Source organism: Aricia agestis, chromosome 8 (assembly GCF_905147365.1).
Source record: "Aricia agestis chromosome 8, ilAriAges1.1, whole genome shotgun sequence".
NCBI classification, from domain to species: domain Eukaryota; kingdom Metazoa; phylum Arthropoda; class Insecta; order Lepidoptera; family Lycaenidae; genus Aricia; species Aricia agestis.
In genome coordinates, this window is record NC_056413.1 from 6,512,529 (window position 1) to 6,538,484 (window position 25,956).

A 25,956-nucleotide genomic window follows, 5' to 3' on the forward strand; every position below is an offset into this window, starting at 1 on the left:
GAGATTAAAATTGTCAGAATCCAATTATGAAATATTTATTTTAAATATTTAAAAATAGAATATATCAGCCAGCGCGAGGTACATTCCGTTCATAATCCTAGTGAAACCCGACGAATTTGACAGATATTGAAACCTGCGGGGCTAAAATGGTAACATTTAGCAATTCCTCTCAACCAATTCAGCAAATGAATTGTCAAAACTGTCAAACTGACAAATGTCAAATTGGTACGAATTACTAGACATGAATTGCAAACAGACTTGCATTTTGCGATTTAAGAAAAATGAATCATATTATGATTCAATATATGATTCTCCAAAGCGACCATTTTAGCCCCGCTGTCCGTTTCTTTGCAGTCGAAGTTATTGTGGAACCGTTAAGTTACTTAACTTTTTGTTTACTGCCTGTGCTGGTGTCTAGCGTGAAAACTTTGAAGTAATATGGGAGATATTACTTCAAAGTTTTCACGCTAGACATTATTTTGGGTGTGTATAGAAGTAGAATCAGCTTGAATAAATAATACTCCCCACACCGGTTTCGGTGACGGTGGCCGGTTTCATTGAAACCAGGCCAGGTACGCAGGAGTAATTTTATAGTGCCCAAGTGTGTGCGCAGTACACAAGAGCACTCTCTATTCCTTTTACTCTCATAACCCAGTGGGACGGAAGACCGACACGACTGGCGAGAGATCAGGCGCAGGACCGACTTTTTACATGCCCATCCGACGCATGGATCATCTTACTTGTCAGACAATCAGGTGATCAGCCTGCATTGTCCTAACCAAACTTGGAAATAATATGTTTCCAACGCGGGATTCGAACCCACGACCTCCGGAGTCGAGAGCGACGCTCTAACCACTACGAGTAGACCACGGAGGCGTTATAAAATATTGCTTGAATAAAATATTATTATGTGAGGCGATTTTATTAATATTAAAGAGCATGTAAATCTTACAACGCGCATGCAAAGCACCCAATGAGTACCACCACAAAGTGTGCAAACCTATCAAGATAAAGAAAATTGTTTATACGTTTACATCAGCGTGTTATCACCTACGACAGGCATCTGTTTATTTCGAGAAAAACGTACAGTCTGAAAATAGCCTTTATGTTGTTTGAAACATCACATGTCCGCAAACAAACGGAAATGCATGCTAACATTTCCAGGTAGTTGGTTGTGTTATGAAAATATTTTTCTTCTATTCCTCTCCTATCGATTGTAGTTTGCGCTTTTATATAATAACGAGGTTTTGCCCGCGGCTTCGCTCGCGTAAAGAAGTATTATTATATGGAAACTTTCATCCCCTATTTGAACCCCTTGGGGTTGGAATTTATCAAAATCCTTTCTTAGCGGATGTCTACGTCATAACATCTACCTGCATACCAAATTTCAGCCCGATCCGTCCAGTGGTTTGGGCTGTGCGTTGATAGATCACTATGTCAATCAGTCAGTCACCTTCGAGTTTTATAAATATAATAATATTAAAACGCAAACTACAATCGATGAAAATTAATAAATTTTCAGAGCTTCTTTCCTCTTTTTTGTAACCGGAGCCTTATGAGTTATGACTTATGACCATCGCATAAGCTTGACGTATTTGAATCTTTTTTAATCAACACCTTAATAACTGAATGCTTCAGTGATGACAGTTATTAAAGGAGTGACATAAAAACAAATGAAGTGCGAATATTTCAGGAATGAACCATCAAAATACTAGGGCCTGTTTCACCACTTCCTGATAAAGTGCCGAATAGGCTATTCAGAAACGTTGTCGAACGTCGAACAAACCTTTTTTTACACAGCGTGAAAATTGCAGTAAATCCTACCAGATGACTTCCTTTCAGTTGGGCGTGAAGAGGTAACAGAGAGACAGACAGACACACTTGCGAATTTATTATATTAGTATGGATTCGGCTTGACGAAATCATGTCACTAAGGGGTACGAACCTTTGTGGCATAGGCCATCTTGATTTTTTTTTTCAAAATTTCCGAGCACGATAAAAGTTGTATATTTAGATAGAGTATACTAATTATACAAACAAAAAATGTTCTATATCATGGTATCCTAAAGTGTCACGTTTCCGAGATATTTGGAAGTAAAGATCGCCATATGAGTCCAAAGGATACAAATGGCGATCTTTACTTCTAAATATCTCGGAAACGTGACACTTTAGGATACCATGTTATAGAATATTTTTTGTTTGTATAAGTGTACTCTATCCAAATATTGCACTTTTATCGTGCTCGGAAATTTTGAAAAAAATCAAAATGGCCGGCGGCTAGATATGCCAGGCTCCATACAAAAAAGTTCGAACCCCTTTGCAAATAAATGAAGACGATACATCAATGTCGCTAGCGTACATAACTTTGACCGATTATATTCGTTTTAATAACCCAAGGGTCGTTACTCGTGTTCCTTTGTGCCGAAGGTCAACCCAAAACTTGTCATCCCACTTCTGCGAGTTCCAATGCTGAATAGAAGATAATAGAACCTCATTTTTGTTATTTCGAAGTGAATTTTACATTAAGAATTAGTGTAATTATTATGCTTATCTAATACTAGATGTCCCGCGCGGCTTCGCCCGCGTAAATTAGGAATTTTACAGAAACCGTACATTTTCCAATATACAAAATATTTCCCCCGTTTTTCCCACATTTTCCTGAGTTTCTTCGGTCGTATTAGTCTTAGCGTGATAATATGATATAGCCTATAGTCTTACTCGATAAATGATCTATCTAACACTGAGATAAGTTTTTAAATCGGACCTGTAGTTCCTGAGATTGACGCGTTCAAGCAAACATACTCTTCAGGTTTATAATATTAGGTAGGTATAGATTTTTTTTTAAATTATCGCTTGATAAACTCGAGTCTCGATCTAAAAGACTATGAAATGGTATAATATGGTAGTGATGATGATGATGAATGTAATTTGCATATTAGCATAATATGCTTTCTGTTCTTAAAACAACGCCGAAACTCCCAAACTTGTATCTATAAAGAATCAGGAGTTCTCTCAGCACCTTCCGAATCACGGTATACCAGGTATATCTCGGTGCAAAATCATACTTGTTGGTAGCATATGCTTAGAGTACTTCTCACGAAGCCGAAGTCACCACATGTTTCCCTATAAGTTTTGAGGAGTTCCCTCGATTACTTATGGATCCTTCATCAGATCACCACTTTTGTGAATATAATACCAAATTGGGATGATACCCTATATACCAAAAGAAAAATTTTGAAAATCGGTTAACAAACGGCGGAGTAATCGTTGAATATAAGAAAACGAACATAACACCTCCCCCATTTTGAAAGTCGGTTAAAATTGTAGCCTATGTGTTATTCTGATGTATAAGCTATATTATTGTAAAGTTTCATTAAAATTCGTTCAGTAGTTTTTGCGTGAAAGAGTAACAAACATCCATACATCCACACATCCATACATCCATACATCCAAACAAACTTTCGCCTTTATAATATTAGTAGGATAGTAGGATATAAAAATAAGTCGGGCTTTCCTTCCTGACGCTATAACTCCAGAACGCACGAACCGATTTCCACGGTTTTGCATTCGTTGGAAAGGTCTCGGGCTCCGTGAGGTCAATTTTTATGCATGTTACTCGTGCAACAACTAATGAACGGTTTTTAGTGAATAGAAGAAACCCTAACTAGCCGTGTTAGTTTATGTCGATAAAAGACAATCTTACAGTAAATGAAGAAAGTGTACATACACTCGTACAGTGTAGTGTGTACATAGATTTAGTCTGGTCCTGGGAAAGGCCATAGGATAGTAGCGACAAAATGGGTGCTAAAATAATTTTCATTTGAGCGAAATTGCGGGCAACATCTAGCAGACTATAAACATTAATCGCACCGTGCGCGCGGCCCTAACTGGTGTTCAGGCCATTACCTCAAGACAGTTTGACAGTGATGAATCTGCAGTGTGTCATGCCCGTGAAATATTTGGTGCCTCACTCATTTCAGTATAAAGGCACACAACAAATTGTTTTTATGTTTTATATTTTTAATGATAGCACAGAATATATATTAGTAGTACCAAATGATAGCGAATAATATACGTGAAATTCAACTACATGATTCAATACATAGGAATTTCTCTTTTATTTTCAGAGCCTGGACAGTTATACAAGGCTCTTAAATCTTAGTCAAAATCAATCTAACCCCGCCGTATTGCAAAATGTCATTTAGGAGACAAGCGCTCTTCTCATGTATGTCATCCATTTTTGCTGTCGAAAATTAAGACTATGTCATTGACAAGTCTTAATTTTACACGCCTTCTAAGCCCGGCCGCACATTTTCCAAATTATGATCAGAAACAGTTGAATTTCGCCGGACCGCCACCCCGCACACCTTTCGAAATATCCTTCCGGCGAGTTCGAGCTCACTCGGCTCAGTACAAAATGTAAGAGACAGCGCGGACGTTCAACTGTTTCTGATCAGAAATTTCGGAAAATGTGCGGCCGGGCTTCACCTACGCCGTCATGACAGTGTCCTTTCCACGTCCTTTCTAAATCTTCTTCTTCCTTGTTTCTCTGTAGCCAAGAGTCGAGACCCAGCGTCATTGGAGATCTTGGCTACAGAGTCAAGTTATTTATTTTTTGGCTATAGCAAGTTGCTATTAGATAAATACTTAAATGACGCCCGCCGCGCCTCCGTTGTGCGAAAATTCGTTTATCGCGCGGGAACCGTACATTTTTCCAGGATAAAAAGTATTTAAGTCCTTTCCCAGGACTCAAAGTATGTCTATACATGGGAGAATACGTGGGAGAGCCATGCTTCGGCACGAATGGGCCGGCTCGACCGGATAAATACCACGTTCTCACAGAAAACCAGCGTGAAACAGCGCTTGCGCTGTGTTTCGCCGAGTGAGTGAGTTTACCGGAGGCCCAATCCCCTACCCTATTCCCTTTCCTACCCTCCTCTACTCCCTTCCCTTCCCTACCCTCCCTTCCATTCCCTGTTAAAATGCCGGCAACGCACATGCAGCTCTTCTGATGCTGCGAGTGTCCATGGGCGACGGAAGTTGCTTTCCATCAGGTGACCCGTTTGCTCGTTTGCCCCCTTATTTTATAAAAAAAAAAAAAAATACCAAACTGCAAAATCACATCAGCGGCTTAAGCGTAACAGACAAACGGACACAATTTCGCATTTATAATATTAGTGTAATATATTTACAGTCCGCTTAAATGAGTACAGATGTTCGAAACAGATGAATCGTGTTTGCTAAATAACGTTATCCTTTATGGCTGTTAGCTCGACATGCAATACGCTGGGCTATTTTTGGACCTGTATATTATTACAATCGTTTATTACGTCTCACTGCTTACTGTGATTATACAGGGTGTAACAAATCAAAGTGATAATGCTTTTAATTATCCCCTATATTAAGTTTACTGTTAAAGTATTAGTGCTGAAAGAAACGTCATGAATTTTCTCATACATACGTTAAAAAAGTAACTCTTTTAGCGCTGCTACTTTTACTGGAAACATAGTTGTCATCGTTGACTCACTGCAAACTCTGCGCTAAAGGACCATAGGAAAATGTGAAACGCTTTTCCGATTTACCTCTCTACCGTAAGCGAGATGATGTGGCTAATTCCTTGTATTTAATTTAATCTCGTTAGGATGTTACGCCCTAGTGCGCCCTTGATGAAACTTAACTAATTATAACTGAAGTTTAATATAAGACAATAGCGTAATTCGACAGCGAGTCTTATGTTTAGGGAACCGAATAATTTGCGTAATTAATTTTAACGATCATTACAATGTTTCTAATATGTTTTGTAAGCAAACAATGTCTAGAGCTTCTAGTTTTTATTACTAGCTTTTAGACAAACCGCTCAGTTTTATCTCAGCTTCATCCGTTATGACAACCACAAAAGATCCAAGGTAATTCTTGACTTTATATGTGTACGGTCTACGAACATCTGCTTTTTATGGCAAGCTTTTTTTGATGATAAGTGATTGCATTGCATGTAGACCCAAAAAACGTGTCACCTGATGGACACCTTTTTGGGGTTGTTTTACCGTAAAACCTTTTTTTACATTTTCTATCAATAATACGTCGTAGCGTATCCGTAGTTTTTAAATATTTCTATAGTATAGACTCTACCGGTAACACGTGGCCTTACTCAATAATAACATTATTATATTGTATTCAAAATACTTAACAATATTTAGCGGTGACAACAGTCTACATATTTACATTGTTGTTGTACGACAGACCGTCATACCCCATTGTTTTATACACGCGATAACAATATGTTTAATGCCCACCTTTTAGTATTTATATTCGACAATTCCGAATGTTTACGTTACCCATTTTATACTTCACGTGTTTGTTTGGTAGGTGCTGGAGACCGTACGGTCCAAACACCAATAATTGTTGCCTTTAATTTTGCAAAATGTTTTTTTTTAAATGAAATAAAATTTGCAAACGAGCAAACGGGTCACCTGATGGAAAGCAACCTCCGTCGCCCATGGACACACGCAACATCAGATGAGCCGCAGGTGCGTTGCCAGCCTTTTAAGAAGGAATATAATTACAGGGTAGGGGAGGTAAGGAAGGGTATTTAGGGAAGGGTAGGGAATTGGGCCTCCGGTAAACTCACTCACTCGGCGAAACACAGCGCAAGCGCTGTTTCACGCCGGTTTTCTGTGAGCCCGTGGTATTTCTCCGGTCGAGCCGGCCCATTCGTGCCGAAGCATGGCTCTACCACGTAAGCCATCCTTACCCTGCAGTTAGAAAAAATTGAGTTGACAGAATTCCGACCGTTCTCTGTGCTACTTTCTCATATCATATTTCTAATAGACACATAACCCACCACTCCAAAGGCTGACGATAAAAACATGAAAACTGATTTCAGACACACAACATTTGGTTGTGTGTCTGAAATCAGAAATCAGCCCAATGTTTAGGTCTCTTTCTATTTATTGACTTCCTCGAAACGCTATCGGGATCTTGTCCACCTTTGCAAAGAAATGCTACACGTTTCCTTTTTAGGGTTCCGTAGCCAAATGGCAAAAAAGGAACCCTTATAGATTCGTCATGTCTGTCCGTCTGTTCGTCCGTATGTCACAGCCACTTTTCTCCAAAACTATAAGAGCTTATACTATTGAAACTTGGTAATTGATGTAGTCTGTGAACCGCATTAAGATTTTTATACAAAAATGAAAAAAATATAAAAAAATTCCAAAGCCCTTCCTGCGGGGCTAAAATGGTCGCTTTGGAGAATCATATATTGAATCATAATATGATTCATTTTTAAACTCCACTTTGCGTGCAATTCATATAGTGATCCGCTTCGATTAATCATTGGTCGCCGCGCGCGAGCGCCGCGCGAGAGACCAATCATTGATGTAAGCGAATCACTATATGAATTGCACGCAAAGTGGAGTTTAAAAGTGATTCGCTTCGATTAATGATTGTTATCCGCGCGCGATCGCCGCTCGCGGGACCAATCATTAATCTAAGTGAATCACAATATGAATTGCACGCAAAGTGGAGTATAAAAATTAATCATATTATGATTAATTATACGATTCTCTAAAGCGACCATTTTAGCCCCGCTGGGCGAGTCCAACTCGCACTTGGCCGGTTTTATTCCCTCTCTTATTAATCACTTTTTTGACGACTAGTTCAATTCATGATTAAATTTAGACGCACTATGCACAATGATGAATATAAATTGATAGCTTGTTAGTGCATTAGGCTTGAACACGATCTATGACAAGCAGCTGACAGCGGCATTACCATATACAGTGATTACAATGGACGCTAGTTGTGTTACCACCTCTATCTTACCCGCCCCCTCTATCACAATGGCTGATAACATATTGTGCCTTTGAAATAGAATTAGGAAAAAATACGTGTGGCACTCGGGGACTGCCGCGGCAAAGCTATTGCATTTTTTATCAACTTATGCTATTATAATTCGCATACGTCTAGTCGCACGTACACAAACACCGCGCCGAAGTCTGGCAACACCGCACCGACCGGCACCGCACTCGTCGGAGTGGGGGTGTTAGGTTTCTTTTTCGTTACGGAATTTCTCGATTAGGTGACCGCGATAAAAGACAGAGTTTTTGTGACTGAATCTTAGGTTGAATGTATAAAGTAAAAAAATTAAATCATAGCATACGAGGCAATAATAAATGAATCGCACCCTGCCTACTTCCTTTCAATTCCTGTCACAAGTGTTTACTTAGATTTAAAACGTGCCAAATTCATAGTTTCCCTTATAATACAAATGACAAGTAGCCAGTAGGGTTTTTGTATTATCAGGAAAACTAATCCATAGGCAGACAGTGGACCTACGTGATTTGGTCAAGCTATCTTTGCTTTGACTGTCCTTGACATAAACCAACAAAATAAAGAAGGCCCGTCAACTCCTTATGAATCAATTTCATTGATGGTACTTGTCATTGCGGGCTATTAAATGTTTCAAGGATTACATTTAAAAGATGAATTGCGAGCAGAAAGTATTTTTCAATATCCATGTTTGTTGGAGTATGTACAACAGTACAACTTTTCCTGGCAGCACTGCTGGTATGAACAACTCTGCATGATTAAAATTTGTTTTCTCCAATTGGAAACTTTGTACCCGTGTAAGTGACAGTTGAAAAATAGTTCCTGACCCTTATTACTATGTGGTCCTATTGTAATGAATTGCATTGTTTTATGCATTTGATAATTTTCAAGAATCGATTTACGAGAAGAGTAGATATCACCCAATGATCGAAGTTCTACCTCAAATAAAAAATTAAATTAGGTATACAAGTTTCAAATTTCGACGCTTTTCTATTGATATTCTATTGTCAAAATATTGACTTTATCATTTTTTGGGTACCGTAGTCAACAAGGAACCCTTATAGTTTCGGTCTGTCCCTCCGTCTGTCTGTCTGTCTGTCCGTCTGTCTGTCCGCGGTTTTGCTCAGGGGCTGTAGGATCTACAAAGCTGTAATATTTTGTCATGGATGCACATATTAATGATGCCGAGAAAATAGCCCATAAAATCTTTTAAAAATGTTTTATGGTCCCCTACACATCAAGCGGGAATGATTTTCTTTTTCGCCCCCACCCCACAGTGTGGGGTGTCGTTGGATAGGTTATTTAAAAATATTATGAGTATTCATAGATCATACTTCAACCATAAATAAAAGAGTACAATTCGTGTGTAGCTTGTCAATCAAAATCTCCTAGTGTGTGTGTTTATTTATTTTTATTTATTTCTTCACAAAGGCAAGACATTACAAAAACAAAACTCGGTGTCACAAAAACCTGAAGGGTTTGTCCGTACACGTGTGTTGTAGTGTGTGTAATGTTTTATTTGTTAAAAAAAATTATGACACAAGCATAATTTCACAACAATATTAGCTCGATGCACTCCTTCACCATATAAACTATAACTGTGCAAAATGTTATTCACCTACGTTTCCGCATTTTTCGTCAAAAGGGATCCAAAGTTTTTCGATCGCGTATTAATATATAGATAATACTACGAATAATAAAAACTACGGAAGAGTAACTGTGTCAAAAAATTTGTTCCGCGAGCTACGAAAAAAAACCCCCAATACATGCATACTTTATGCAAAAAGAGACTCGAATACATGCAAGAATTTTGTGTAGTTAATTATAGAAATGATTGTGGCTTAAACTTAATACCGGAAGCTCTAATTCTGAGTAACAGTGGCTTGTAAATGCTGTAACAAGTGTTTCGTAGCTATTGTCTTAATTTGGTTTGCGAAAAGGAACCAAATTCAAAACGGCTGAAGCATGGGAGTTATGTTTCCTTAGTTTTTATTATTAGTAGATACTTATTATCTAACTTTGCCGTCAAAATTGACCTTTGCTGTAGAATGATGAAATGCAAGTTGACAACCCTTGTATCCACCGATATTAACCACTTGGCTCCTATTCTATTCTATTCTATTCTATTCTATTCTATTCTATTCTAGTCTAGTCTAGTCTATTCTACTAAGTATATATATAAATATATATTACTTATGTTAAAAAAAAAAAAAGTGTCCATGGCGTGATGGACCACAATTAATTAAAATTCATAATATTATTTCAATTATCCTTGGTGCGAAAAATCTAAATAATAAAATAACAAAAAAAGGATATGGACGAACAGTCCATAGACGGCCACAATTTTTTAATAAAAAAAAAAAAAACCACTTGGCTCCCAGCCTCTGCATAACCCTGGTTTTTTTTTAATGAAATAAGGAGGCAAACGAGCAAACGGGTCACCTGATGGAAAGCAACTTCCGTCGCCCATGGACACTCGCAGCATCAGAAGAGCTGCAAGTGCGTTGCCGGCCTTTTAAGAGGGAATAGGGTAATAGAGGAGGGTAGGGAAGGGAAGGGAAGGGAATAGTTGAGGGTAGGGAAGAGAATAGGGTAGGGGTTAGGGGATTGGGCCTCCGGTAAACTCACTCACTCGGCGAAACACAGCGCAAGCGCTGTTTCACGCCGGTTTTCTGTGAGAACGTGGTATTTATCCGGTCGAGCCGGCCCATTCGTGCCGAAGCATGGCTCTCCCACGTATAAAATTTCTTTCTAAACAAGGGTCTTTGAATTACTTGTAATCAATCAGTATTCGAGAGCTGCTCGAACGTCTCGGCGAAATGGTCGAACTTTGAACAAGTTACCCTCTCCCTCGCAAATTAACACTCCGGTACACTTTGTGAAACGAGATCGATACACGAACAAAGGTGTATTGAAGGTAGGACGTGATTATCGGCCGAAATTAATATAATACAGGAACGTTTAGATGATGAGCACGCAACGCTTAAACTTCATACATTTTTGTTAGGCTGTACACAGCTTATACGTATAATACCGCGGCCGCACATGCGTCTATCGTATGTGCGGTATTAGCCAAGGTCAATTATTCTTTCTTGAATTGATATCCACCGATCGATTTATTACTTAATTCAGGGATCGCAGTTAATTCGATTTCTTATAATGAATCGTAATTCGTAACTCTATACACACATAAATGCCTGAAAGATTTATTATTACTTTACTACTAAAATTGCTAAAGCTTGATCCTTGTATCATCAAATCAGTGCAAATTGTGGCTATATAACAATACTATTATATAGCCACAATTTGCACACACACTATACAGTATACAGCTCATACAGGTCCGAGTATAACACGGCGAGCTAATACCCTCGCTTTGAGAGCTTAACCCGGAGAGGCACTCAAACAAAATGAGCAATGTATCGCGTGGGTAAACTATAATGCACCAAAATGTAAATACGCCTTTGAGGTCGTTACAACCTTCGTATATTTTATCGTTAGGGCTTACCGCTCAGCCATGATAAAATTGTTTAACTATTGCAATGCAAATATGAAAAGCTGCTCAAACTTCAAACTCGAAACATAAATGTCTCATTGCGGGAAAACTGCTTCGCAATCGCAACAGGGCAAGGGCCAAGGGCATACGCGAACTTGAGACGCGACAGTTTTAAGACAGATTATATTGCTATACAAAACACAGGAAGACACACACACAGACAAAATTTTGTATTGGCATATTATCCCAAGTCTTAAGACATACTAAGGCCGCGTTTCCACTGACGCGGAGCGGAGCTTAGCGGTGCCGAATTGACCAATCACCATGCTCGAAATCTTCGCTCCGCTTCGCTGTCATTCCGCTGGAATAGCACGATTGGTCAATTCGGGCACCGCTAAGCTCCGCTCCGCTCCTCTCCGCGTCAGTGGTGTCTCAAGTTAGCATCAAGACTGTTTTGAAAGTATTGACAAGATCTCAAGTCAGTCTCATTACTCATATAGTCAAGACTTATACTAAAGACAGTCGTGGCATATGTGAGCGCGAAGCCGAAAACATGGCGCTATTAATTTTAGAGTGAGGCGTGCGCTAACCGCTACATACGGATTATTAAACTATATTTCATCATTACCTTAATAAAAAATGTCAAGATCGCACTCCAGAAGGGCAGAGGTTGTGCAAAAGGCCGCATGAACTCATAAATTTAATAAATAATTGCGCCAATAAGCCCTCCACTGTAATTTGAAAGTGCTTTGAACGTTCATGTAATGGATCGTACGAAGCTCTTCGAAGTGATTGATAATAATAAATTATAGAAGATACAACGCATGTATCTACATATATATAATACAACATAGTACATAATATAGTAAGTGCACACAAAAATGTGAATCATGTATTTGTAGGTAAGAATACGGTACACATCCCCAGTACTAACTAATTTTATTATTTATGCAACCATTATAGTTTTTGTATAATTTTATGACCTTGTCTGTTAAGTTTATTCACGTATCACACCGAGTCTAAAACAGGGTGTGTAGGTAATACATAAAAGTAGGTGCGTCTACAAAATTAAGCGTCATTCGTAATTTGGTCGTGTTACATAAGATTTTTTGTTGCAAACTTAATAAATATTAAATAAAGTAACAAAACAAACTATTACTAACTACTAAGCACCAAGTAATAACTTATTATACTTTTGCATACTGCATGACTTTTTAACGAACAGTAAAAACTTGGTATACGATTTCAATACTTCCAGTTGTTTCTAGTAAATATTATATTTGGTGCATCGTAAAAATATAAATTTCATTTAATATTTTTATCAAAACTATATTCCTTTGTTTACATGTTAAACATATCGACATATATTATTACATATCTATACTAATATTATAAATGCGAAAGTATCTCTGTCTGTCTGTCTGTCTGTCTGTCTCGCTTTCACGCCAAAACTACCGAACCGATTGTAATGAAATTTTGTATACAGATAGTCTAAAGCCTGAGAAAGGACATAGGCTACTTTTTTACTGGAAAAAAGGGTTGTAAGGGGGTGAAAATACGAAAATTTGTTCAAATTAAGTTAGTTCCAAAAAATCATACTAGATGGCGCCGTGCGTCTCTTACTCTCAATTTTTTTTTAAATTTCTTTTTTATGATATTTAATAAGTCAGTACTTTTTAATATATACAGTGACGTAACCTTAAACCTATCAATGATAAATAGTTTATGGGTAAAGTTGTGTAATTGGGGGGCTAAATAAGCTTTAAAATTTGACATAAAATATAAAGTTTAATTTTAAAAAATGAAATATTATGTGCACACTGCACAGCTGTTTTGATTGAAGGGGTACCAGGGTTTTTTTTTATAAAAGCTTTTGACACCAATTTTGTTGACATCGCGCGCTATAAACTGAAGTCCACGCGGACGAAGTCGCGGGCAACAGCTAGTTACATAATAAAAGTTACGGCTACTTTACACTCATTAGTTTTTTCTTTTTCACAAAATGAGTTGAACTTCTGCTAACTCAACGGGTTCTTAACCGATTTCCAAAGAATAACGAGTTTCTTAATCTTAGCTATAATCTGCTTTATTAAATTCAAATTCCCAGCACTAAATTTTTTTTCAAAGTGTCCTGTCTACTCTTTTAGCCGGCAAAGTAAGTTTTATATTCTAGATCCTATGTTTTATTGGCCGCTTGCCAATTCAATTTCCACGTACGTCTTCTTATCTCTGCAGAAAGATACGTTACAAATATTCATAATCATCCTCGTAGACAAAGTTGCAAAAAGTTGCGTATGTCTTCCGAATTATGCTCTATTTCACACACTAGTTAAAACAACAACTATACAGTGTGTAATAAAAATAAGTGATAATACTTTAGGGTGTGTACACTGTACGTGTTCCTTGTAGAGAGTTCACTGTGAAAGTAGCAGCGCTGAAAGACGAGCAATTTTTTTCACTTTTGTATGGGCAATTGCCCGAGCGTCACGAGTTTCCCCATACAAAAGTGAAAAATTTTTTTTAACCTTTCAGCGTTGCTACTTATACTAACAATATTGGAATTGATATAACTTTTCGCTTGCGACGCGTTTCTTCAAATCCCGTCTTCTTCTTAGCTCTTTCCCACTATACGTAGGGTCGGCTCTTGTACATTTGCGCCAAGAAATTATATTCTTTGACATTCTATTCTAGAAATGCACTTTATGTCTAATTTCGCCGTCGAAATTGTCGAATACAATTTAATGAAGCACCCAGTTCTGCGTTCACAGGCGGTACAAATTTTTAACAAGCACACACAAAAAGCTGAAAGGACTGATGAGTCTATAATTGGATCATAATTTACAAGTTTTTTTGCAATTAAGCTTAATAAATAAGCAAAAGGTTACAAGGCCGATGATATTTCGGTCGCGTCAACAAAAGATTCGTCAGTTACAGCAACAAAAACTGTATTTCCGAATATATGTCATTCATTATTCCATCTCGATTCTCGCGTCAACAAGTTCCACTTTCGTAAATATGTGATAAGTTGATAACCGTATTTCTCTGTCCGTGTTTCGGCTGTTCTATTATCTTGTTTGAACGTCTGATTATAATTTTTCTAGGTGGTGACAGTTTTATTATCGTTCTAAGTTTTTTTATCCTAAGGGCCCGTTTCACCACTTCCTGATAAGGCTATCCACCAATTAACTTGACAGATCAAGTATGGAGAATCTGTCAAAAAAGTTGTGAATAGCCTATTAGGCACTTTATCAGAAAGTGGTGAAACAGGCCCTTAGTCTATAATATTGTTTCCATGCTTTTGAAAATGTTTCAGACGAGCGTCTTCTTTAACTTTTACTTCTTTGTCAGTGAATTTACAGCACTAGTGTAGACTGTAGTGTATTGATAAATAAAGATAGGCACGCCCACTGGGAGTGGGGATGATATTAAGGAATGGTCGCCCCTACTCAGGGCGACATTCTCTTTTTCATCACTCACCAGCCGGAGTGGTAGTGCTTAGAGATACAGTATTCTGTGTTTAATTTACTCGCCCTACAAGAGTGCACAAATTCTACATTTAGATTTGATAAAGGTTCTAATTCATTTACACCAGCGCGGCAGCGCTAACGTTGGTGTTTTTATGTTTGTAGTCCCTAAATCAAGAAATGCAATCATACATAGCACATCTCTGTTACTTTACTCATTATTATCTTCTTCTTCATTATGATACGTACCTACTATTGCTGTGAACTTCCTGAGATTTTACTTTTTGTCGTCACTTAGTTCTTAGCTTTTAATAAAATCTGGGTATTTTTCACCCAGAGTCACCAGTCTCCCTTGCTATCTACTGCTACCATTTCTTCTTAAATTTACTTACAATAATCAAAATAAAGCAAAAAAATTTTTATGTAGCATGACAATTGACACATTCATCACCGGATTTCTTGTTGATCCGCGATAAACAATCGATTGTTTATTTTCGATCGTAACCCATTTGGCGGGCGTTGATTCAGCTATAAATAAATAGTAAACACGACGGATGCTGTGGGGGGCTGGGCTGGGGGTGCTATCAGTGTGCCGCTCAGGTGACGGTGTCGGCGCTGCGTACTGCCCCTCCAGTCTCCACGCCGCTGTCAGTGTTGATGTTGTGTCCGCGACGCGTGCACGCAGCCCCCGACCGTCCGAGTGAAAGTCGCGCAGTACGAGTGTGTCGATCTTCGTTTGTTTTGTTTGCACGTTGCGACTTGCGCCAGCGCAACGAAAGGAGGTCGGCCCCGGCCGCCGCAGCCTGTGCCCTGTGCACACTATTGTGGTATCACCGAATTAATTTCACTCAGGTAGAAATTGATTTTCGATAAATGCATAATTCGCCTACAATTTAGTTGAAAGAGAAATTTAATAGCAATAGGTACCTTCGTTGAATTAAAATTTTACGTAATCGTTAAATTATCAGTTTTTATTATTCGGAATAATAATTTAATTATCGCTAGTAATTTTTAAAATATTACGTTATGCATAACGATGTCAGTAAAAAGTTACAATGTAATCTAACCGATAGGTATGAAATTAAATTAACTACCGCCATTAGCAGGTTTATTTTCTTCTTTTTAATTGCGTTTTACATGCGGGTAGGTTAGAACTCCCTCACCGTGTTTGTTTTCATCAGTTAATAGTTATCTAGAACTAATTCTGTATGCAAATCAATTTAGAAATCGGCGCTTAATTTTAAGGTTCAGAACCTTGCGATGATACATCGAATGCAATTTTCGAAGCGATGTCCCTAAAAGATTTATTATGTAGTTGAACTTTTGAAGTGACCAAAGCTAGAAATCCCTCTAGGCTGGCCCTATTAAGGTTGAGTGTGTAACGAATTACGACAATAGTGATTAGGCAATTGCTCGCCCTAAAATGTCACATGCACAGAGTTCAGTGACCCGCGAGACTATCAGCCGAGTTCTTTGGGGTCACTCTAGAGTCTAGAGTCTAGGCACAGCTGTTTTTCCTCGTAGGTCTTGTAATCTTACAAAAAGTAGATGGAAATTCATGATAGGAGTTGCATTAAGTGGTTATGAATTTTATTGCGTCTAGCTATTTATTTTTTAATGGTTTGCTTCCTGCGTCCAAAGAGTGATCGAAGGTCCAAATAGTCTATTTTAAAATGAAATTATTTTCATGGCTAAAGTTTACAAAACAAATAATTCCACTGACCGTTTCCGCAGATTTTTTAATTAATATGCTCGCTACGATCCGAATTTGTCCCGTTTTATATAAAATACGTGTTTAATAAAAAGTTTTTTTTTCATAAGTACCAATAAAAAGGAGTTTCATAATGAGCTCGTTATGAAACGTCGTCGCTTTTTAAAATTTTAAATATTTTTAATATTTCTTTGTTAATTGAAACAAAAGTTACGATTGAGCCTTTTTAAATTTCTTGAATTAATAAAATTTTCGTACATTATACGTATCTTATTTAATTATTTTAATAACATTTCGGTTTGCTGAATAATAAGTTGCGTTTATTTTATTGTGATGATTGTGATTTTAATCTTATCATCTGCTTCTGTATCGAGCTGTGATTGTTATAATTATCTCGTCGATAATCCATCAAAAGGCATCAAAGGTCATCAAATATTGGGCTCACTTCATTTACGATTTTTTACTGAAGTTCTTTTCATTAGCGCTTTAGATTGGCTAACGTCGAGCAGTTAATCAACAGCTATTAAGAATATAATCTCCTCTTAAAAAACTGGACATTACACCCTAAATATTGACTTTTCTCAGATCCCACTGCGAACTTAACTTAATCTAATTTATATTTAATATTTATACTTTCCTTTTCGCCGTATCACAACGATCCGGTTTTTAATAAAAATAATTTACTAACGATAACGAATCTGTGTCAAGTGTTTTGCTATTAATATTGAGATAAATTAAAAGCTATATCGGATAATGGATATGCAATTTTTCACAACACTTTGAGGAAAATATTGAAAGCTATAGAAATCAAATATCATCATCTTGTATTTTAGTTGTTGTTTCAAGCGCTTTGCGTTCAAAGGAAATTTATTTTGGGGACAAAGCTTGTCTTGATTAAGTTATTTGCTATCATAAGATTTAAGCATTCCAAGTCCTTAATAAAGATTAAAAAAAAAAAAAAAGATTTAAGCAGCCTCCACACGTTGGCCGTGTTTGCCAAACAGAAGAGGACGGCGCTATACTAAAAAAAGAGATCGAATTATTTGCGTTCTTCTTTCTGGTATAGCGCCGTCCCCTTCTGTTCGGCAAACACGGCCAACGTGTGGAGGCTGCTTAAGACATTTGCAGAAATGTTTCTTACAAACTACTGCAGTTTATAATAATGAATACTGTTATGTCACAAATCACAATTATTAGAGCACAATAATTATTATGATTAGTTATTACATAATGTATTAATGGTAGCATTGTAATCCGAGTGTATTGAAGACATCTGCTGACGCGGTAGATGTTCGCGTCATGTTCCACTGTAGTAACGGGATACATGAACACGTGAATAAAAGTATATATATTTACAGTGGAATGTAGAACCTCCTCCTTTGAGAAAAAAAATGTAATTCAAAACGACTATTTTTTAATAATAATTGCCTCTCCATTTGCCTCCCCATTGTTTTCCACTGGCATAATCTGCTAGTGCTAGTTTCACAAGCAGATGGCACTACAGCAATCCCACGCAATATCGTATATTATTATATATTATTTTATTGATCTGTGATATCGCTACAGCCATTTGTGGCGCCTGTATAATGTTCGTCTTAAAACTATTATTGAAACGATCATGCGCAAACTTCTATAAAATATAATGTTATAATTTATTTTATAGTTTGCGCATAATTTTAATATTCTGTCAAATCTGAATAGTTTTTATCTGTGAGTTATTTTAATATATCGTATAGTTAATATTTATTAAATAGATCTATGATCTCCTTACAGCAATTTGTGGTTCGTGAAAATCTTCGCCTTAAAACTATTATTTTAACGATCATGCGAAACTTCTAGAGAAATATTATGACAATACATTTTAACTTATGAGTAGCTTTTGATAAAGATGGCATTTTTGTGTTATTACCTACGTACTTAATGTTACCGCTCACTTATAAATTATAATGGACAAAGCTTTTTTTTACATTTTATTTGATACAGTATTTTTTTTTTTACATGTTTTACAGTATTTAGAATGAGTTTGCCATATAAAGATTGCCATCTCGATGGTGTCCGGACATTATGACATCGCAGCTTGTTGAATGCCACATATTCGATGAATCAGTGTACGTTCTCTAGATAGATAACGTCAATGCGTCGTTTAAACATCGAATCTATAAGCCCGTGCGTTTTGTCACGTAGGTGAGGGTGTGTGTCCGAATTATACGAATACTAGGTACATTTTCCGCAAAAAATAGCCTATGTACCTTCACGTGGTCTATTCTTCATGTGAGCCAAATAACATAAAAATGCTCCAGTAGTTCTTCTTAAGATAATAATATAATCAATTTCGATTTCAATAATTTCCCTTGTTGTTTCCACATTTTCCTCTATTTCTTCGCTCCTATTAGCCTTAGCGTGATAAAATATAGCCTTCCTCGATATATTGATATATCGATTCCTTCCTAGCGCGTTAAAAACATAAACAAAAATTCCAAAAACTATGTACTTAGTTAGCTTCGTATGTATAGAAGTACCAACTTTCCCAAATTGAAGTTTGCAGATGTTTCTATTTGTCACTAACCAACGTTCATAATCTGTTGCCGTCTTTCAGTCTGAAACGTATTTTATTAAAAATAAATATATTATTTTTATTATACTAATTTGTGTAAGGGGGGGATTAATGTTTCAGTAACAATACCAACCATAACCTTGTGTTTCTAATATTGCGCATAATACGCCGAATTCGTTCATTTAATTAATTATTAAAAAAGCAATGATATTCATTACATACTTTTTTGCATTTTTAATAACACATTTTCTTTGTAAACTGAACAAAGAAAATTTGTTTAATTTACGATACCGTGTTTAAATGACAGTAAAGAGTTAAGACTTTGGTTGTAAGTAAGTGGTAAATTCCAGACTTTAGATAAAATAGAAGTGATAAGGGAATAAAATAAAATAAACTAAATATAACCTATTTAACGTACTTGTTAAATATTTGTAAGGACTAAAGACACATAAAAATGTAGCATGAAGAAATGTTAAGTTATTTTTTAGTTCAAAATACATTTTCCTCTAAGAACTTTTAGCACTCAGCTTCAGTAATAATGTTAAATTAATAACTTTAAAAAAGCCCCGATTTATACATTTGAAGTAGATAAAACCAAATTGTTCTGCACTGAGTGGACTGATGATGATGAAATATAGATATCTAAAGAACACACTCTATATTGTCAGCATTCAAACGAAAAAAAACTAGATCGAAATAGGTCCACCCGGGATGCTACGATGCCACGAACAGACACACACAGAGACATACAGACAGACACATCAAACTTATTGCACCCCTCTTTTTTGTCGGGGGTGAAAAACAAAGCAATCGAATGACGTTTCTCGTTCGTCAAGTTGACACTAAGTGCCTCATCTCACTGGCGATTAGCGAGCGATTTGAAAGCGACGCGACTGCGCAGCGCACACGCCGCGATTGCGCGGCGTGCACGTCGCGACAGCGCCGCGTCCTCGCGGCGTGGCGTGGACGCCATTTTGTACACTCGTCTACACAGATTATTATTATATATAGTAGACTCGTCTAGGGAGTGACCAGAGAGTCAGAATCCATTTTGCTGCTGAGTGTCCAAAACGCCGAAGGCAAGCTGCGTGCACGCCGCGCAATCGCGGCGTCACCGCGGCGTGTGCGCTGCGCAGTCGCGTCGCTTTGAAATCGCCAGTGTGATAAGGCCCTTCCTATTTATTTAGAGCTGTCTCATCAGCATCGCTCCTTTGTCTCGGCAAGATAGTCAACAATTAATTAATATTCTATGCGAGATACGCATTAGGTATTCGTCGTCTGCCCCACGGCCTTTGTTTGTGGGCGTTGATCCACTTTGTGCTCTGAAAAAAAAATTACAATAGTTGATCAATGATTTTTTGAAAATTACGGATGTTTTTTTGACTCTTTTAGAATTTTCTAGACATATTCAGAAAAATCCATACGTGGGAGAGCCATGCTTCGGCACGAATGGGCCGGCTCGACCGGATAAATACCACGTTCTCACAGAAAACCGGCGAAACACAGCGCAAGCGCTGTGTTTCGCCGAGTGAGTGAGTTTACTGGAGGCCCAATCCCCTAACCCCTACCCTATTCCCTTCCCTACCCTCAACTATTCCCTTCCCTTCCCTTCCCTACCCTCCCCTATTACCCTATTCCCTCTTAAAAGGCCGGCAACGCACTTGCAGCTCTTCTGATGCTGCGAGTGTCCATGGGCGACGGAAGTTGCTTTCCATCAGGTGACCCGTTTGCTCTTTTGCCCCCTTATTTCATAAAAAAAAAAAAAAACCTACTGTCGTCGTATGATCAGGTATAATATATAAGGGCAATAGCTGCCCTTATTCCGTTCCCAGTCCAAGATACAGGTGTCGACGGATGCGTGATCGTGCAATTTAGTGCAATTAACGCCGCGCCGCTGAAATCCGTCACGAGACCTTATTATGTACTCGGGTATTACATAAATAATGTTAATTGTAGTGTAAATATTTTTAAATGTATCATGCAGTTTTTGGAATCGAATTTTCCTCTCTCGTTAGGGCGTTTGTGCACCGCCGCTGTCGCCGGGACGTCACCGTAAAAAATTCAAATAAAATGCTACTTTGTGACCTAGGCTATAGGTTTCATTATCTATCGACATTGGTCTAGCGATCCATGCCGCCGCTGCTTTGTACTGGCGTAGAGCAAAATAAAACATAAAGTCGCATTTTATTTGATTTTTTTCCCTGACATCCCACTGACGGTGGCGGTGGACAAACGGTATAAGGTTGCGTTTCCACCGGAGCTGAGCTTAGCTGCGTTGCGAGGTATTTGTTTTTAATAACCAATATAAACGCTTCATTTGCCTGACAACGATCAGCGCAACGATTCTATTGGTTTTTGTAATTCCTCGCAACGCAGCTTAGCTCATCTCCGGTGGAAACGCTGCCTTATGCTCCGAATTCGGGTCAGCGAGACCGCAAATCGGGTGATTCGTGTTACCGACTGTCATTTGTATGAACCTGGCTAATGTGGAAAATTACTATTATTTAATGGTAATCTTTATTTGGCGCGGCCACGCCACATTGGTACATGCCTGACCAATATAATGAACATTTTGAATATATGTATTTGTCTACTAAATAACGCCCGCAACCCCGTTACGCTAAAATTCGTTTATCGCGCGAGAACTGTACATTTTTCCAGGATGAAAAGTATCCTATATCCTTTCCAGGGATACAAAGTATCTCCATAACCAACAAAATCAGTTCAGCGGTTTGGGCGTGAAGAGGTAACAGACAGACGACACACTTTCGCATTTATAATAATAGCACGGATGATTGCATATGCCACAGACAGCTCGGCAATCTTGGTGACAATCATAGTTATCCATCATGGGTCCACATGATTCTAAAATCAAAGAACGTTTGATATATCAATTAGTATGTAATCTTGAAGCAATATAAATCGGTTATACGTGACGACATTGAGTCGTATGTGTTTCTTCTATGCCGTAAATAAATACGGAATAACTGGATTACCTCAGCTATAAAAATACTTTAGTTTTTTTCTGCCGTTAAACGTGAGAGCATAATATGTTCTAATATCCTTGACTTAGATTCACTTATTTTAATTACTCGGATTGCTTTATTTATACGCGGACACCCTTGAGATTTTGTCGCTTAGGTTTTCTGTAAGTGGGGTTAAAGCGGATTTACATTATTTAAACCTAGTGTTCCACACTAGGTTTAAATAATGTATGAGTCCAGTGGTGGATGGACTGCTACTGAAATATATTAAAAGGACTGGAATGCACTTGAAAGCACCGAATTATATTTCAGTTCATTCCAGTGCCCGTTTACATTTTGCCAGTAGCTAGCTGGCTTACCAGTGCTGAATTGGAATAATGTGAACCGCCTATTCTCGTTTGTGCCCTGGCTAGCGAGTACCATAGACTATAGTCATAAAGTGGCATTTCATTTGAATGTTTGTTCTGTCGCGGTTAGCCGTGGTAAAGATCAGAACGGTACCTTTAGTTTATGCTATGTGGCCATGCTAAGGCCGCAGGTTTCTAATTTCTATACAAAATACAAGTAGCTTACACATATTACGCGGCTTTCAGATTATGTTGTGTATTCAGTTTAAGATTGAGTTAAGTTTAAGAGCTCCTTAACCCTGACCTGAATTAGACATTTGAAAATAAGAACGTATTCTGACCTGGCTGGAAAATACTTACTTTAATCATACTTAAATGTAGCAGGTAGCCGTTTGGTAGCTATGAATAAGGACAAACTTGAAACCTATTAAATGATTAAAATCTAGGGTCTAATGTAATTAGCTGCTAGATATTTCCGAACCTAGACTGCTTAGGCTCTTAATTAGTATTAGGACTTTTAGGTAGCAGTACGATCGTAACATCCCAATAAATACTAATTAACTTAATAATTTATTACACTTGAGTACGCTTCTAAAAACACGTTGAAAATATATTTGACTTAAACAATATAATATATTTGACGCCCGCAACTCCGTTGCGCCAAAATTCGTTTATCGAGCGGGAAGCGTACATTTTACCGGGATAAAATTCCTATTCCTATATTCAGACTATGTGTTTCCTGGGACTCAGTATATATCTCCATACCCATTTTCATCAAAAACGGTTTAGCGATTTGGGCGTGATGAGGTAACAAACAGATAGACACACTTTTTCATTTATTATAATATTATTACGGATATCAAAGTTTTTTTCGCGCATCGTTACTTATAAATCAGAACTTGGTAACGAATAATTCTCGTCCAATGTTTATTATTTGTTAGAAAACGGGTCTTTTGCAAGAATCTACGAAATCTACGTGCCTAGCAATACATTTTGTTAGAATGCAGCCATTCTAATACCTTTCTATTGCGTCGAATCATTGGCCCTGAGTTTAGACTTGTATAATATGTATAGATTCCTTCTTATACATACTTTCAAGTAGTAGCAACAGTCTTGTCATATTCTTAACTAGCGTAACCGACAGACGTACTCCTGTATGTATACGCGTCTTTTAAATGAACATTTTGAAATAAGCTGTTATAGCACATTGATTGAATTTTGGATCTTATACTATTCTTGAACCTATTTGAATGCACATAAAAACTTTCGAATTTCGAACAGCCGCGCCGTTTCGAATTCGGAATCCAAACCTATCTATACTCCACTCGGGCTAACTTGTCGCTAGCGGTCATTGACTCCCTGTCAAAAACTTGCCATTTTCCATATAAACCGCGATTGACAATGAAGTGTCAGATGTTATCAATCGTGGTTTTATATGGAAAATGACAAGTTTTTGACAGGGAGTCAATAACCGCTAGCGACAAGTTAGCCCGAGTGGAGTATAGTTCATATTTTTTTAGAGATTTGATAGTGAGAAAGAATTTAATATTGTAGATGAATATGTGCATCGTGAGTTGCGTCAGATACATACTCAATGTTATAATTCGTATAATCTATTTACATTAATTATTATATTTACAATTATTATCATATTATTTGTTTATTATAATAACTAGTATGCACGCTATTACAATAATAATTATTGTGAATAATTAAATTATTATATTAATTCCACAAGTGCCTGTTCTGTATGCGCCTCGATTCGCGCATTAAAATTAATTTTTCAAATTATTGTCTTTTAATTACAAAAAAAAATCGTCTCACTTTCGCTCTCAAAGAAAAAATATATTAATTACTTCACCTTTATTTAAAAAACCGGCCAAGTGCGAGTTGGACTCGCCCATGAAGGGTTCCGCAGCAGCAGTAAGGTATATTTCTATGAAATTAAGAGGTTTTTGATTTATTTTCATATTTCAGTTGATTAAATGAAAGTTAAATTAAGGTTTACCATTTATGACGTATAAAAACAACTACTGGCTAGATCTCGTTCGAACCAATTTTCGTTGGTAGTTTTTATAGTAGTACACATCATATATTTTTTTTAGAATTATCATGCCCCTACTTTAGAAGTTAGAGGGGGGGGGGACACATTTTACCACTTTGGAAGAGTTTCAGAAAACAATTCTCGCAAACTATTCAGGTTAGAAAAATATGATATTAGAAACCTCAATATGATTTTTGAAGACCTATCCATAGATACCCCACACGCATAGGTTAGATGAATATTTTTTTTTTGTTTCAGTTGTATCTATGGGGACCCCTAAAATTTTTCATAATTTTTCCATTTTTATATCAAAATCTTAAAGCAGTTCACAGACTTCATCTACTTACCAAGTTTCAATAGTATAGCTTTTAAAGTTTCGGAGAAAAGTGGCTGTGACATACAGACAGACAGACAGACATGACGAACCTCTTTTCTGCCATTTGGCTACGGAACCCTAAAAATGAAGATTTTGACATAAGCCCTATTACATTATCTGTCAAACTCTTTATAAAATTCATCATTAAATATTTTATCGTCTTTTAACGTGACGTTTGAAAATTTATAAGAGTAGTGAGTACTATTTGTAATTTCTTAAACCAAGACTGCTTCGGAACCTCAACGAAACTGCATTATTGTATCACTTCAATCGACTTACAGCGCCTATAGGTGCATAGTGTAATGAATGAAGAACGCTAGTATTTTAATAATGCGTTTTATGAAGCCAATGAGGGACAATTAACAAACACAATTGAGGCGCGACCTTGATAGCCATACGCCTGATTGTCTTCCTACTGAGTGTGGCTAGTTTATGTTCATGCAGGACCAGATTTTGCTGTCTCAATTCAACATCGATACAGCTACAATGCGGTTTCGATGCAGTCTCGGTGTATTTGAACTACGAAATCTATTCTCATGAAATTAACGCCTTATTAGTTGAAATATGTACGTTTGACGTTTGTTTGACGTATGAGAATACAATAATTATTCTGTTGTTTGTTTAGATTTGGAGTGGATTGAATATGTAATATACTATTAAAGTAGCTAAAGTCCTCACTCAGAGATATTTAATGATGATTAAACTTCAATTTAACGAAGAGTTTGACAGACATTTTATGGAGCTTACAAAATCTTCATTTAATTACAATAAGACGAGCGACATACACGAATAATTACTCATTAAGTGTCATTAACATTCGTCTATGAGTGCGACAGTAAATCCGCGTACTATTTAACCAACTTCCAAAAAGGAGGAGGTTATATTATGTTTGTCTGTATTTTTTTTGAGACAAAATTATTGTTGCTGGCGTCACAAGTCACTACTCACCACAAAGAAACCATTCCATCGTTACTGTAGCACAACACTTCCTTATAATTGTATTAATAATGATATTATAGTCTCTTTGTTTACGTCATTCTTAATGGAAAGTTGTTTCAAATGACATTTGTTGTACGTACAAAAATAAGACCATGTGAAATACTGTTTCAATTGTTTTTATAAGAAATGATCCGAAATAATTTAAAAGTTTAGT

At 37.2% G+C, this 25,956-nt stretch overlaps 1 protein-coding gene across 7 annotated transcripts in view; it reads left to right on the forward strand.

The window, feature by feature from the left end:
* LOC121729604 (TLD domain-containing protein 2) overlaps nucleotides 1-25,956 on the forward strand; it is a 208,107-nt gene that overhangs the window by 58,390 nt on the left and 123,761 nt on the right. For 3 of the 7 annotated variants that reach the window (XM_042118165.1, XM_042118167.1, XM_042118166.1), the window contains exon 1: nucleotides 15,432-15,639. The exons of 3 other annotated variants lie outside the window; for them this stretch is intronic. The gene's annotated coding sequence lies outside the window, so the exon portion shown is untranslated. Of the gene's footprint in view, nucleotides 1-15,431; nucleotides 15,640-25,956 lie in introns of those variants that run through there. One more of the 7 variants, XM_042118168.1, reaches the window with a different exon arrangement.